The sequence below is a fragment of the Rattus rattus genome, chromosome 11 (assembly GCF_011064425.1).
Source record: "Rattus rattus isolate New Zealand chromosome 11, Rrattus_CSIRO_v1, whole genome shotgun sequence".
Taxonomy (NCBI): Eukaryota; Metazoa; Chordata; class Mammalia; order Rodentia; family Muridae; genus Rattus; species Rattus rattus.
Window position 1 is genome coordinate 6,110,985 of NC_046164.1, and position 12,298 is coordinate 6,123,282.

General features: G+C 42.0%; 1 pseudogene; it reads right to left on the reverse strand.

Annotated features, from left to right (window-relative positions):
• Window positions 1-11,116: 11,116 nt before the first annotated feature.
• Window positions 11,117-11,777, reverse strand: LOC116912582 (annotated as a pseudogene).
• Between the last annotated feature and the right edge of the window lie 521 nt (window positions 11,778-12,298).

Below are 12,298 nucleotides of genomic sequence, written 5' to 3' on the forward strand. Positions count from 1 at the left end.
CGTTTCTTTCTTCCTAATCTATCTTTGTGATTCCCCAAATGAGGTTTAGTTTTAAATATAAATAGAGGGCAAAAGATATGTACAATGGAGGGAGGCATCCAGGTCAGTGATTCATTACCACCTGTGTTCCAATCTTCCATGCAAGGTGCCTGGCAAGTTATCAGAAACATGTGAAATCTGTTTGCCAAAGACAAGCTGTTCTTCTTGTCACCAAGCTTCAGCCTTTTGCCTTTCTCAAAGTGAAATTGCTGGAGAAATGCCAATTTGATGCAGCCCCTTGCCAGAAACCTCTGATGGCTAACGGGAAGACTAGGTTGGTCCTTAGAGTGCCCTCATCTTTCATCCCTGCCAGGAGAATCATGGAGAGGAAGCTTCTGGTCTTGAGAGAGCCCAGGGCAGGTAGGTGAGAAGAGTGTCTTTTCTGTGGACTGTGTCCCAGCTCTGTGGAGGCTGAAGAGCAGGAGAAACACCAGGTTCTAGGAACAAAAAGGTCACAGTAATTGGCGGAATAGGGAGGGAACCATATTTGATCCTCTCTAGGTGAGTTGGAGAGAACACAGACCCCTTGTCATACCTATACAGGTCGGAATTGTTAAAGAAAGGTCCATGTCTCTGCTAAGGTAGCTTCTTCAGGGATTTTTGGCCAGTTAGACATGATTGAGACCCAAAGATAAATGGAGACACTTTAAATGGGAGAGCTTGCTGTCATTAGCAGTCATAGATAAGGGTCAACCACTTGGATGTTCATCCTGGATAGTGGGTCCTTAGTAACTTCAGTCTTATTTGAATGTTACTATTTATAATAGGTAAGGAAAGTTACTCTTAGGAAAGTTGTAGTTTGTTCATTTGTTCTTTCATTCTTCCTTTGTGGAACAGGTTCAAATCTCTGAATTACAAGCATATGGGTCACAAACGTGTAATTCTTTCAACTTTTTTTTTCTTTTTTTTGGAGCTGGGGACCGAACCCAGGGCCTTGCGCTTGCTAGGCAAGCGCTCTACCACTGAGCTAAATCCCCAACCCACTCTTTCAACTTTTAAGATAGATTTTCAGTGTTTCACCCAAGGTAAGTTTTGAGCCCCTACTCAAGTGAAAAAAGTCCTTATTTAAGATGAAACTGCAAATGCCAATCATCACTTCCTGAGACAAGCAAACATCACTTCAGAGAAAGAGACGGCCTAAAAGATTAGATGCTCACATGTAGCCTACTGACAAAACTCATTCTACATTGAGTCTTATGTGACCACTGCTGCCTGTGGAACTAACTGATTTTGATGCCTAACTGGAGAAGTAGTAAAAGGACCAACACTTGGAGTCATTCAACGCTTAGAAAAGAAAGAAACCTGCTAACTCAGTTGTCAGTTTGTTATCTGGTGATGTAATGATCCCACTAATATTTTGCTTTCTCTAAGAATGTGGAAGACTTGTGTGAATAGGTTCTTCTACAGATAACTAAAAACTACAACCACAAGTCATAGGGCATACATTGTAAAAAAAAACCAAAAAAACCAAACAAACAAAAACAAAACAGTGCATGGATTATCATTTAACAGGAATGGTTTTACATCTACACTATTAGATTGCCCGCTAGTTCCCAGATCTCTCTGAGAATATTCCCAAACAGATGGATTGGCTCAGTTATAGCTAACTGAGTCCTGGCAGTTGTGTGCTAGTCTGTTTTTTTAACTGCTGGTATTCATAAGATCTGGGGATTTAAAAATGTTTAAAGTTCCTATACATCTTCTAGGGGTGAGGAGGGTTCATTAGTGAAATCAACAGAAGTCACCAGTGCCCAGGTGATCCAGGAAGTAGAATGATGTTAAGCATGCCATAGGCACTCTAGTGAGCTCTGTGTCTCTTTATTTGTTTTTACTTTTGTGATGCTAGTGATTGAGCCAGGACTTTACAGGTGACTAGGCAAGAGCCGATTCTCCAGTATGGGTGCTGACAGTGCTTTACTGAAAAGATTTGAAGGACAGACCTCTCCATATCCAGTGTTCTCAGCAGAGAGACCCCCAGTGTGGAAAGCTTCTTTCTGTCCACTATTGATGGCCCTGGCAGTTATCCTTGCCTTTATAGTAGATTCAAAATCGATCTTAACAGCCTACCTCCACTACAGGGACCTCTTTTGGTTTTGTTTTCCCTAGCATTCTCCTGGTTCTATTTTCAAGTTTAATTTGTGCTCATGTCTAATCAAATTGAATTTGCTGGAAACTTTAGATTATTATTATTTTTAAAAAGCTTTAAAATGAGCTGGGTTTGAGAGAGGTTTGGAGCCTGAGACAGGTGGAAATGTCACTGGTTGGCAGGTGGATCGGAGGAAGGAGGATGGGCCACTGATTGATTGGCAGGCATATGGGAGGAAGGAGGATGGGCCACTGATTGATTGGCAGGCATATGCGAGGAAGGAGGTTAGGCCACTGACTGATTGGCAGGTGTATATTTCATTCCACTTTCTCCCAATGTCTCTTGTCATCATAGGTTAGGGGTCTTGTCTCTACTAATTTTGTTCTTACCACTTTGCTTTAGACTAATGTGAGGCTAGATGCTTCTGGTTCTCCAGATGGGATAGACATTTTCTTTTTAGTTTATGTGCATTTTAATTGGTTCCAAAATGTTGGGCCATGGTGCTGATTATACGAAAAGCAGATCGGGGTCATGTCTAAAATATAGACAGGGGTATAAAGTGCATGCGTATGGAAAGAAAGAACAGTAGAACACAGGTGCTGAACCTATGTGCTCTTAATCCGAATTCTCACTTACTGTATCAGCATTTTCATCGAATCTAAAGTTTCCAGCAAGTTCAATTTGATTAGACATGAGCACAAACTAAACTTGAAAGCAGAACCAGGAGAATGCTGTGGAAAACAGAACCAAAAGAGGTCCCTGCAGTAGAGGTAGGCTGTTAAGATCTGTTAAGAACAATCATAGAATGTAGATACTATCACAGAGGAAAAAAGGGAGAACCACGGGTTAAGTCAATTTCCTATCAAGAACTATGAAAATGGTCATTTTTGGATCGTTTTGAAAAAGCTCTGTATCCAATTCAAGCGCCTTTACAACTCCTCTCTAGTTGGAACTACCTATGTGGTAGTAAGAGGTTAAGTATCATTTTCAAGTAGCAGGAAGCTATGTCCCTACCTGTAGTCAGGTCGACATTACTCTTACCTTGCTCAGCAGGAAGATAGGTGTATTAGGGATACAATCACTTCCTGTGGCAAGACGCCCTTATCTGACTATTATAAATGCTGACTCTTACGTCAACTGGGAAACCAGGGTTTCTACTATGAACACAAGTGTGTGGTGTGGCAAGATCATAGATTGTCACGAGCTGAATCATGCCTGTGTTTGCACAAGTCTAAATGACCAATAAAGACATAATAGGGTGGAGTAGGTCACCGAGGACTTTATTGTGTCTCACATCTGAGATGGTATTTAAGGAATAAGGCACACCTCTCAACTGCCTAACCTGAAGTACCTCTGTAGATGATAACTAAGAGGTCCTGGGATTTGAATCCAAGATCTGGTTCTGCTACAAAACAAGAGAAAACCATTGTGGAATCTCTTCCCCTGATGTCATCGGCATTTTTAGTATACATGCATGTTAAGTGCTCTAGAGTACATAGGACCTGTTGGCACATGTGATTGGCTTTGGGTTCTATTCTCCTTCCTCTTGTTATGTGGTTAATACCTTGGGCATTGCCTTCCTAAGGGCCCAGTTGTTGACTTCTCCTTTCTGATTGTTTCAGCCTTCACTTCTATTAAGACTGTTGCCTTCAGACCATCTATCGATCATTTGACTTGATTGTAATCTCATCAGCTCTTACCTTTACGCCCTTTTCCTTTGTCCCAGTCACCACCTTGCAGCTCTCATTGTCTCTCTGATGAACCACAGCCCCGATGAGTCTAGTTATCTGCTGTCCTGACCCTTGAAAACTAGAGCTTGGCTGATAGTCTTTGGATGGTTCAAGGCACTAAATTCACCACCAGCCTGGAATTCAATTCTCTTAGCTGCCGAATACCTCAGAAGGGAGGAGGGAGGGAGGCAGACAGTCATTCAGTAATCTAATAAATGTAGACTTTCTGAAGCTAACTTTGCTTCTTCTTATAACTTGTTTCCCTTTGTCTTCTAGATTATAAACCAAACCTGAGCTAGTAAATTACTGTATAAGGGGAATTGATTAATTGCTGTTGGTCTTAGAGGGTCTTATCAAATCCTCCATCATTAGACTTGACAACTGTGCAGCAGAAATGTCTAAAGAGGCTCCGGTCACCAATTCCCTGATGTTTCTTTCTGAATCTGTCCGGACCTCTGGTGTTTCAGATTGGGAGATTAGAAGTCATATGACTCCCCCTTAGCAGCGTGGACTCTGTGAGAAGAGTCACTGTGGTGTAGAGACTCCTGTGGACACTGAAAAGGCTTCAAGAGATCTTAGGAGTAGGCATGGGGGTGTGCACAGCTGTGATGAAGCGCTTGTCCTGCAAAGGAGGGCTGAGAGATCTCCTGTTTTGAAAGAGAGCTCAGCTGACAAGCACAGCTCAGTTGTGTTGACTCTGCCAAATTGAGAATCACCTTATCTTTCTGACTAGAAATGGACCCCTTGTCCCTGGGACATGCTTCTGAGGAACATCCACACTGCAGTTCGAGATATAGACTATTTTCCAATAGCAGGTCTGCCGTGTTCTTTTTTTCCTGTGTTTTCCAGGTGCCCTCTACTGGTAGATGTGTTTAAAGCTCTAATTGATGAAACTGCAGATAGGAGACAAGGCTTCCTGCCATGGTCTTTGCCCTGCCTTAGTTCTATTCTCTGGACTTGTTTCTAGTCTCTGGCATCAGTACTTAGCCATAACTATACTCCTATCTTGTCCATCTGAGAGTAATTTCCCATTTGAAAAAATGCAGAACTGGAAAATTTGGGCTAATCTTAAAGAAAAAAAAATCATGTGTGAGCTCTCCTTGAAAGACATAAAAGGCCATTTATCCACCACCCTCTCTCCATCCCAAAAGTGAGGTTGTTGCTGGTGTCTGAATCTGCCTTCAGTGTATCCAGGCACGTAGTGCACTGGGCTAGAGAGGAAGGAATGAACTACACTGGTGTGAGTGCAGGAGAAATAACATCCAGTGAAGATGGTTTTCAGTGTATCAGCTCTCGTTATTGGGGGTGAACAGGGTTGTATCAACCTTGGAGAGTGGGTGGGGGTTTTCTGGGTGAGTGTTCATCATTTGGCTGAGGTTGAGGTGCTGGGAATGCTTTATTAGCATGAAGAGAAATTCTAGGTGCTTTCTGGATATGTCCTTATAGGGAGAGAGGACCTTTAAGTTGTACTTTGGCTACCAGGTTATGTGACTATCTCAAGTGGTGGAGATGTGGGTCAGAAGGGTTACATACCCTGGGACATGCAGGCTCAGAGCAATGACGAAACAGTCCTATTCCTGCTGGTCTCAGGACAGGATTTTCAGGGTTTGGATGCATCTGTTCTCAGTCTTGCTTTAGACTGGCTCCCCCAATTGTACACCTTTCTGGGCCCACAGTAGGTGATAGACAAAATACAGATTCCGACAAGCCTACCTAGGCCAAGATAATGAGCTGATGTACCTTAGAAAACTCTTCCAACCTCCTCCTTCTTAAATCACATCTTATATTATTTTCTGAGATTTCATATAGCTGTCAGAAGGGAAGGGCCTTTTCCTCCTTTCTAGAAAAAGAAAGTTTAACAGGCCTATTACCCTTGATCTGGTCTCCTGAATACCTACCTATGTTGCCATTTGCTGGATTTGGGGTTCTGTTGTAACTTTGAGACTGGGAAGATTATGGTAGGTCCTTTATGTGCATATCCAAAGAGAATAGAGAGATTGGGGTTATTGAGCAGGAAGCAATTTATGGTACATGTGGATTAGTGTGGCAGGGCCATCCACCCAGTAGGGCTTCTCCCCTTCATTGTGGAACTTGGTTAACTCAGGGGTCATTTCTTCCAAGCTTTTCTTTCTGGGTTCAATATGACTTTAGTTTGTTCTTTTCTTACTTGATTTGGGGTCCAGGTCTGACACTTCCATCAAAGACAAAGCTATTAGTATTTAGAAGGTTTATGTGACATAGCCTCCCTTAGGGTTTTATTGCTGTGAAGTGTTACCATGACCATGGCAACTCTTATAAAGGAAAACCAATTGGAGCTGGCTTACAGTCCACTGTCTTCATGGAAGGAAGCATGGTGGTAAGCAGGCATAGTGCTAGAGGTACTGAGATTTCTACATCTTGACCAGAAGGCTAGCCCACACTGGGCCTAATTAGCATTTATGAGACCTCAAAACCCTCAAACCCTCCTCCACCGTGACACACTTCATCCAAAAAGGCCTAATAGTGCCACTCCCTATAGACATTCAAAGTTTATGGGAGACCATTTTTATTCAAACCACATAGTCCTTTATTTTTCATTCTCTTTGTATAGAATCCTGACTAACACCAACCCCAGTGCTATAAAAGCAAAGACTGTGGAGAGTTGCCTGGGCCACTATAAATCCAACAAGGCAATCATCAGCCCAAATGTCAATCTAACCTTTCTGATCTGGGTTTCTCTGGCTGCCTGAATCTCACATGTTTAGTTGAAAGATTCAGAGTTTGGGGTCAATCTAAGGCCAGTGGGAAAATTCCACCACAAACCTCCAAGCACAAGGGACCCTCCCTTCCAGGAAGAAAAAAAAAGCTGTTTTAGTTCCTGGAACAGCTGCAAGCCGAACTGTTATACAAACCTACCTGTGATTTCCAACTGATCCCCCACTTGGAAAGTCTTGACTGGTACACTGAGTTGATCTAAAAGTTGTTTCACTCCACCAAATGTGCATAGCACCCTGCCTAGTTACCATTGTGCAAATTCTGCCCAAATTGTTTGCAAGGTGTAAAACTCCCTGTAAGAGTCTGCTCAGGGTCGTCTCTCCCTTGAAGTGAGATGACCCCAATATGTTGGGATGATTAAACTCCTCATGCTTTAGCATCAATCACCACCTCTGTGAGTCTCATTCAGGAGGTCCAGGAAGACCTCACATAGTCATGAATCTTTTCTTAAGGATTGGTTGAGATGTGGTTGAATGTCATGAAAATATTGCTAGGTTCAGAAAACTTGCAAGTTAACCTGGGTCGATAGCAGCAAGAAATGCTAGCTGGGAGGTGGTGGTAAACACCTTTTGGATATTTTGTGTATGTACATTTCAAATGTTATCCCCTTTCCTGGTTCCTCTCTCTCCCATTCTCCCTCCTCCTGCTTCTATGAGGATGCTCCCACCCTCACCCAACTACTCCCATCTCAACACTCTGTCATTCTCCTACACTGGAGAAACTAGCCTTCACAGGATCAAGGGCTTCTCCTATTGATCCAGACAATGCCCTCCTCTGCTACACACGTGGCTGAATCGATGGGTCTCTCCATGTGTACTCTTTGGTTGGTGGTTTAGTCCCTGGGAGCTCAAGTTGGCTGATATTGTTGTTCATTCTATGGGGTTGCAAACCCCTTCAGCTCCTTCAGTCCTTTCTATAACTCATCGACTGGGCCCCCTTGCTCAGTCTGATGGTTAGCTGCAAGCATCTTAATCTGTATCAGTAAAGCTCTGGCAGAGCTTCTCAGGAGACATTCATATCAGGGTCCTGTCAGCATGAACTTCTTTGCCTCAGCAATCGTGAGTGGGTTTGGTGGCTGCATATAGTATGGATCTCGAGGTGGGTAGTCTGTGGATAGCCTTTCCTTCAGTCTCTGCTCCACTCTTTGTCCCTGTGTTTCCTCCTATGAGTATTTTCCCCCCTTCTAAGAAGGGTTGAAGCATCCATATTTTGGTCTTCTTTCTTCTTGAGCTTCTTATGGTCTGTGAATTGTATTTTGGGTACTCCAAACTTTTGGGCTAATATCCACTTATTATTGAGTGCATACCATGTGTGCTCTTTTGTTACTGGGTTACCCGACTCAGGATATTTTCTAGTTCCATCCATTTGCCTAAGAATTTCATGAAGTCTTTGTTTTTGATAGCTGAGTAATATTCCATTGTGTAAATGTACCACATTTTCTGTATCCATTCCTTTGTTGAAGGACATCTTGGTTCTTTCTAGCTTCTGGCTATTCTAAATAAGGCTGCTATGAACATAAGTGGAACATGTGTCCTTGTTATATGTTGGAGCATCTTTTGGGTATATGCCCAGGAATGGTATAGCTGGGTCCTTAAGTAGTACTATGTCCAATTTTCTGAGGAACTGCCGGACTGATTTCTGGAGTGCTTGTACCATCCTCCAATACCACCAGCAATGGAAGAGTGTTCCTCCTTCTCCACAACCTTACCAGCATCTACTGTCACCTGAGTTTTTGATGTTAGCCATTCTGACTGGTGTGAAGTGGAATCTCAGGGTTGTGTTGATTTGCATTTTTCCTGATGACTAAGGATGTTGAATAGGTGCTTCTTGGCCATTCAATATTCCTTAGTTGAGAATTCATTGTTTAGCTCTGTAACCATTTATTAATAGGGTTATTTAATTCTCTTGAGTCTGACTTCTTGAGTTCTTTGTATATTTTGGATATTAGCCCTCTATCCGATGTAGGTTTGGTAAAGATCTTTTCCAAATCTGTTGGTTGCTGTTTTGTCCTATTGACAGTGTCCTTTGCTTTACAGAAGCTTTGCAATTTTATGACGTTCCATTTGTTGATTCTTGATCTTAGAGCATAAGCCATTGGTGTTCTCTTCAGGAAATTTTTCCCAGTGTCCATGTGTTTGAGACTCTTCCCCACTTTTCTTCTATTAGTTTGAGTGTATTTGGTTTTATGTGGAGATCCTTGATGTACTTTGACTTGAGCTTTGTACATGGAGATAAGAATGGATTAATTTGTCTTCTTCTACATGCTGACTGCCAGTTGAACCAGCACCATTTGTTGAAAATGCTGTCTCTTTTCCCACTGTATGATTTTAGCTTCTTTGTCAAAGATCAAGTGACCATAAGTATGTGGGTTCATTTCTGGGTCTTCGATTCTATTCCATTGATCTACCTGCCTGTCTCTGTACCATGCAGTTTGTTTTTATCACCACTGTTCTGTAACACAGCTTGAGGTCAGGGATGGTGATTCCTCCAGTTGTTCTTTTATTGTTCAGAGTAGTTTTGCTATCCTGGGTTTTTTGTTATTTCAAATGAATTTACAAATTGCTCTTTCTAACTCTATGAAGAATTGAGTTGGAATTTTGATGGGGATTGCATTGAATCTGTAGATCACTTTTGGTAAAATGGCCACTTTTACTATATTAATCCTGCCAATCCATGAGCACGGGAGATTTTTCCATCTTCTGAGATCTTCTTCAATTTCTTTCTTCAGAGCCTTGAAGTTCTTGTCATACAGAGTTTTCACTTGCTTGGTTAGAGTAACACCAAGGTATTTTATATTATTTGTGACTATTGTGAAGGGTGTCATTTCCCTAATTTCATTCTCAGTCTGTTTATCCTTTGATTAGAGGAAGACTACTTATTTGTTTGAGTTAATTTTATACACAACTACTTGGCTGAAATTGTTTCTCAGGTTTAGGAGTTCTCGAGTGGAATTTTTGGGGTCACTTAAGTATACTATCATATTATCTGCAGATAGTGATATTTTGACTTCTTCCTTTCCAATTTGTATCCCTTTGACCTCTTGTTGTCTATTTGCTCTGGCTAGGACTTTAAGTTCTATAATGAATAGGTAGGGAGAGAGTGGGCAGCCTTGTCTAGTCCCCGGTTTAATGGGATTGCTTCAAGTTTCTCTCTATTTAGTTTGATGTTGGCTACTGGTTTGCTGTATATTGCTTTTACTATGTTTATGCATGGGTTGAATTCCTGATCTTTCCAGGACTTTTATCATGAAGGTGTGTTGAATTTTGTCAAATGCTTTCTCAGCATCTAATGAAATGATCATGTGGTTTTGTTCTTTCAGTTTGTTTATATAATGGATCACGTTGATGGTTTTCCGTATATTGAACCATCCCTGCATGCCTGGGATGAAGCCTACTTGATCATGGTGAATGATTATTTCAATGTGTTCTTGGATTTGGTTTTCGAGAATTTTTATTTTTATTGATGAATGGTTTAATGAAGGATTTGCACACCTTATTCACAATACTGTGAGACTGAGGCCAGCCAAAGCTACAAAGTAAGAATTTTTTTAAAAACAGGTACATTTGTACTCAACATGTAGATTTGGTTAATGGGTTGTGGACATGGTCAGAGTACACACAACATAAATAAGTTAAGCCCTTACCCCATGTAAGGATACATTGACGAAGACAATGAAATAAATGGCATCATTGGCTCGTGAAGGCTGGCCTTTAGGCACCAGCTAGGCTGCTGACATCTTTATTAATCCTCTCATCAAACAGCACAGAATTCCAGAGCTAACATTAATTCCCCACAAAACACACATCAATAGTAAATGCTTCCAAACTATTATAGCAAATAAGCTACAGATATGTGAATTTTCCGTATTTTCCAAAATAATGTCCAAATACAGGACTTAGAAATATATAGATCCTAACAACAGGTTTTAAATTTCAAACTTTCAAGCTCAAATGGCATCAGAAATTCCCTTTTTTGTGGGCCGGGGGCGGGGGGACAGGGGGGCGGGGGTAAGTGTTGTGAAATGCTGAGACTAAAACAGTAGAGTACAGCAAAACAGAGACAATTTACTCTCTACATGCAGGTATGAGTGCTTAATACTACAGTGCATGGGCTTTCATAGGAAGCACCTTTACCCTCTGAGCCATCTTCTTTCATCTAGAAAAAAAAGAAAGACCACTCCAGGCTGGACATCGCTATCTTACTATGTCTTACTAAGGACCTGGGTTCCATCATGAGCACCAAAACCAAACTGTTCTTCTAGCCCTCAATTGTTCAATAAAGAGTCAGGATGCTGCCCTGTAGCCACCAACTTCACAGACCCAGGAGTTCTCTGGTCAGCTCTGTTCAAGTCTTCCAGCTTAAACCAACGGAATAAGCATCTCTCCATAGGGCAATATACCTCAGTCAGTTCAACACTGGACTCAATTCAATCAGGCCTTGTTTGAGATTTTGTTAAACATCTTCATAAGACAACATCCAGCTTCCAGATGCAGCTGCCAAGACCCTGTTATGCTATAAGCAGTGGTTGGAGCATGGAAGGTGGCTCTGGCTCCCCACCCTTCTGTTCTAAGATGGGGGTGGTGGGCAAGATTTCATCTTTACCTTCCACAATGCTCAAATGATCAAGCAGAGGTTCTTCAGACTAATAGCACACACTGTCTGAGAAGCACTTGTTGCACAGCAGTGCCAACATCGTAGTTAACTGGTTCTTCGCTGTGAACCATCAGACTATCCACAAACTTCATGGACTTGGCCTAGACATCACAACCTCACAGCCCTTGGCCCCACTCTCTGTGATGAACTGAAGCACACCATAGCAGACCCTTTGAACCGGAAGCCCTCCTAGGAGATTGTAGCTTAGAGACTGCCTGGGCAATGGCACACAGACCTCTTGTGGCCATTTTTTTGTGCGTAAAACTCTGCACTGCCTCCAGGGAAGCCATATCGTGTGTAGACGACTGCAGTCAACTCTCAGATCCAACGACCCTTCTCCCCAAGAGCATTCTGTGTTTTGGTGGCTAAAATAATGATTTCTGTTCTGGTTGGCGTTAACTCAGACTTCCAGAGTAGCCATCTTCAGCCAGCTCCCAAGTGAGAAACTCATTCAGTTCAGCTTTGAAGATGCCATCAGCTACAAACTTCCTCTTCTTGGAAATCTGTACTGGCATCTTGCTGCCCTGTAACTCTGAGAGGAAAGGCGGTTTGCCAGAATTTTATTGATTATATTTGCCTCCATATTCATAAGGGAAATTGATCTGATGTTCTCTTTCTGTGTAAGGTCTTTCTATGGTTTATGTATAAGCATAATAGTGGCTTCAAATAATTAATTGGGTAGTGTTCCTTCTGTTTCCATTTTGTGGAATAGGTTGAAGAGTATTGGTATTAGGTTTTCTTTGAAGGTCTGATATAATTCTGCACTAAACCTATCTGTTCCAGTGCTCTTTTGGGTTGGGAGACTTTTTTTTCTTCATCTTTAATAAATTGGGTATTTCTAATTTACATTTCAATTCTTATTACCTTTCCTAGTTTCCAGACAAACATCCCCCTAACCCCTCCAACTCTGCTTCTATATGGGTGTTCCCCTCCCCCCATGACTGCCCTCCCCCCAACAATCCCGTTCACTGGGGATTCAGTCTTGGCAGGACCAAGGGCTTCCCCGTCCACTGGTGCCGTTACTATGCTATTCATT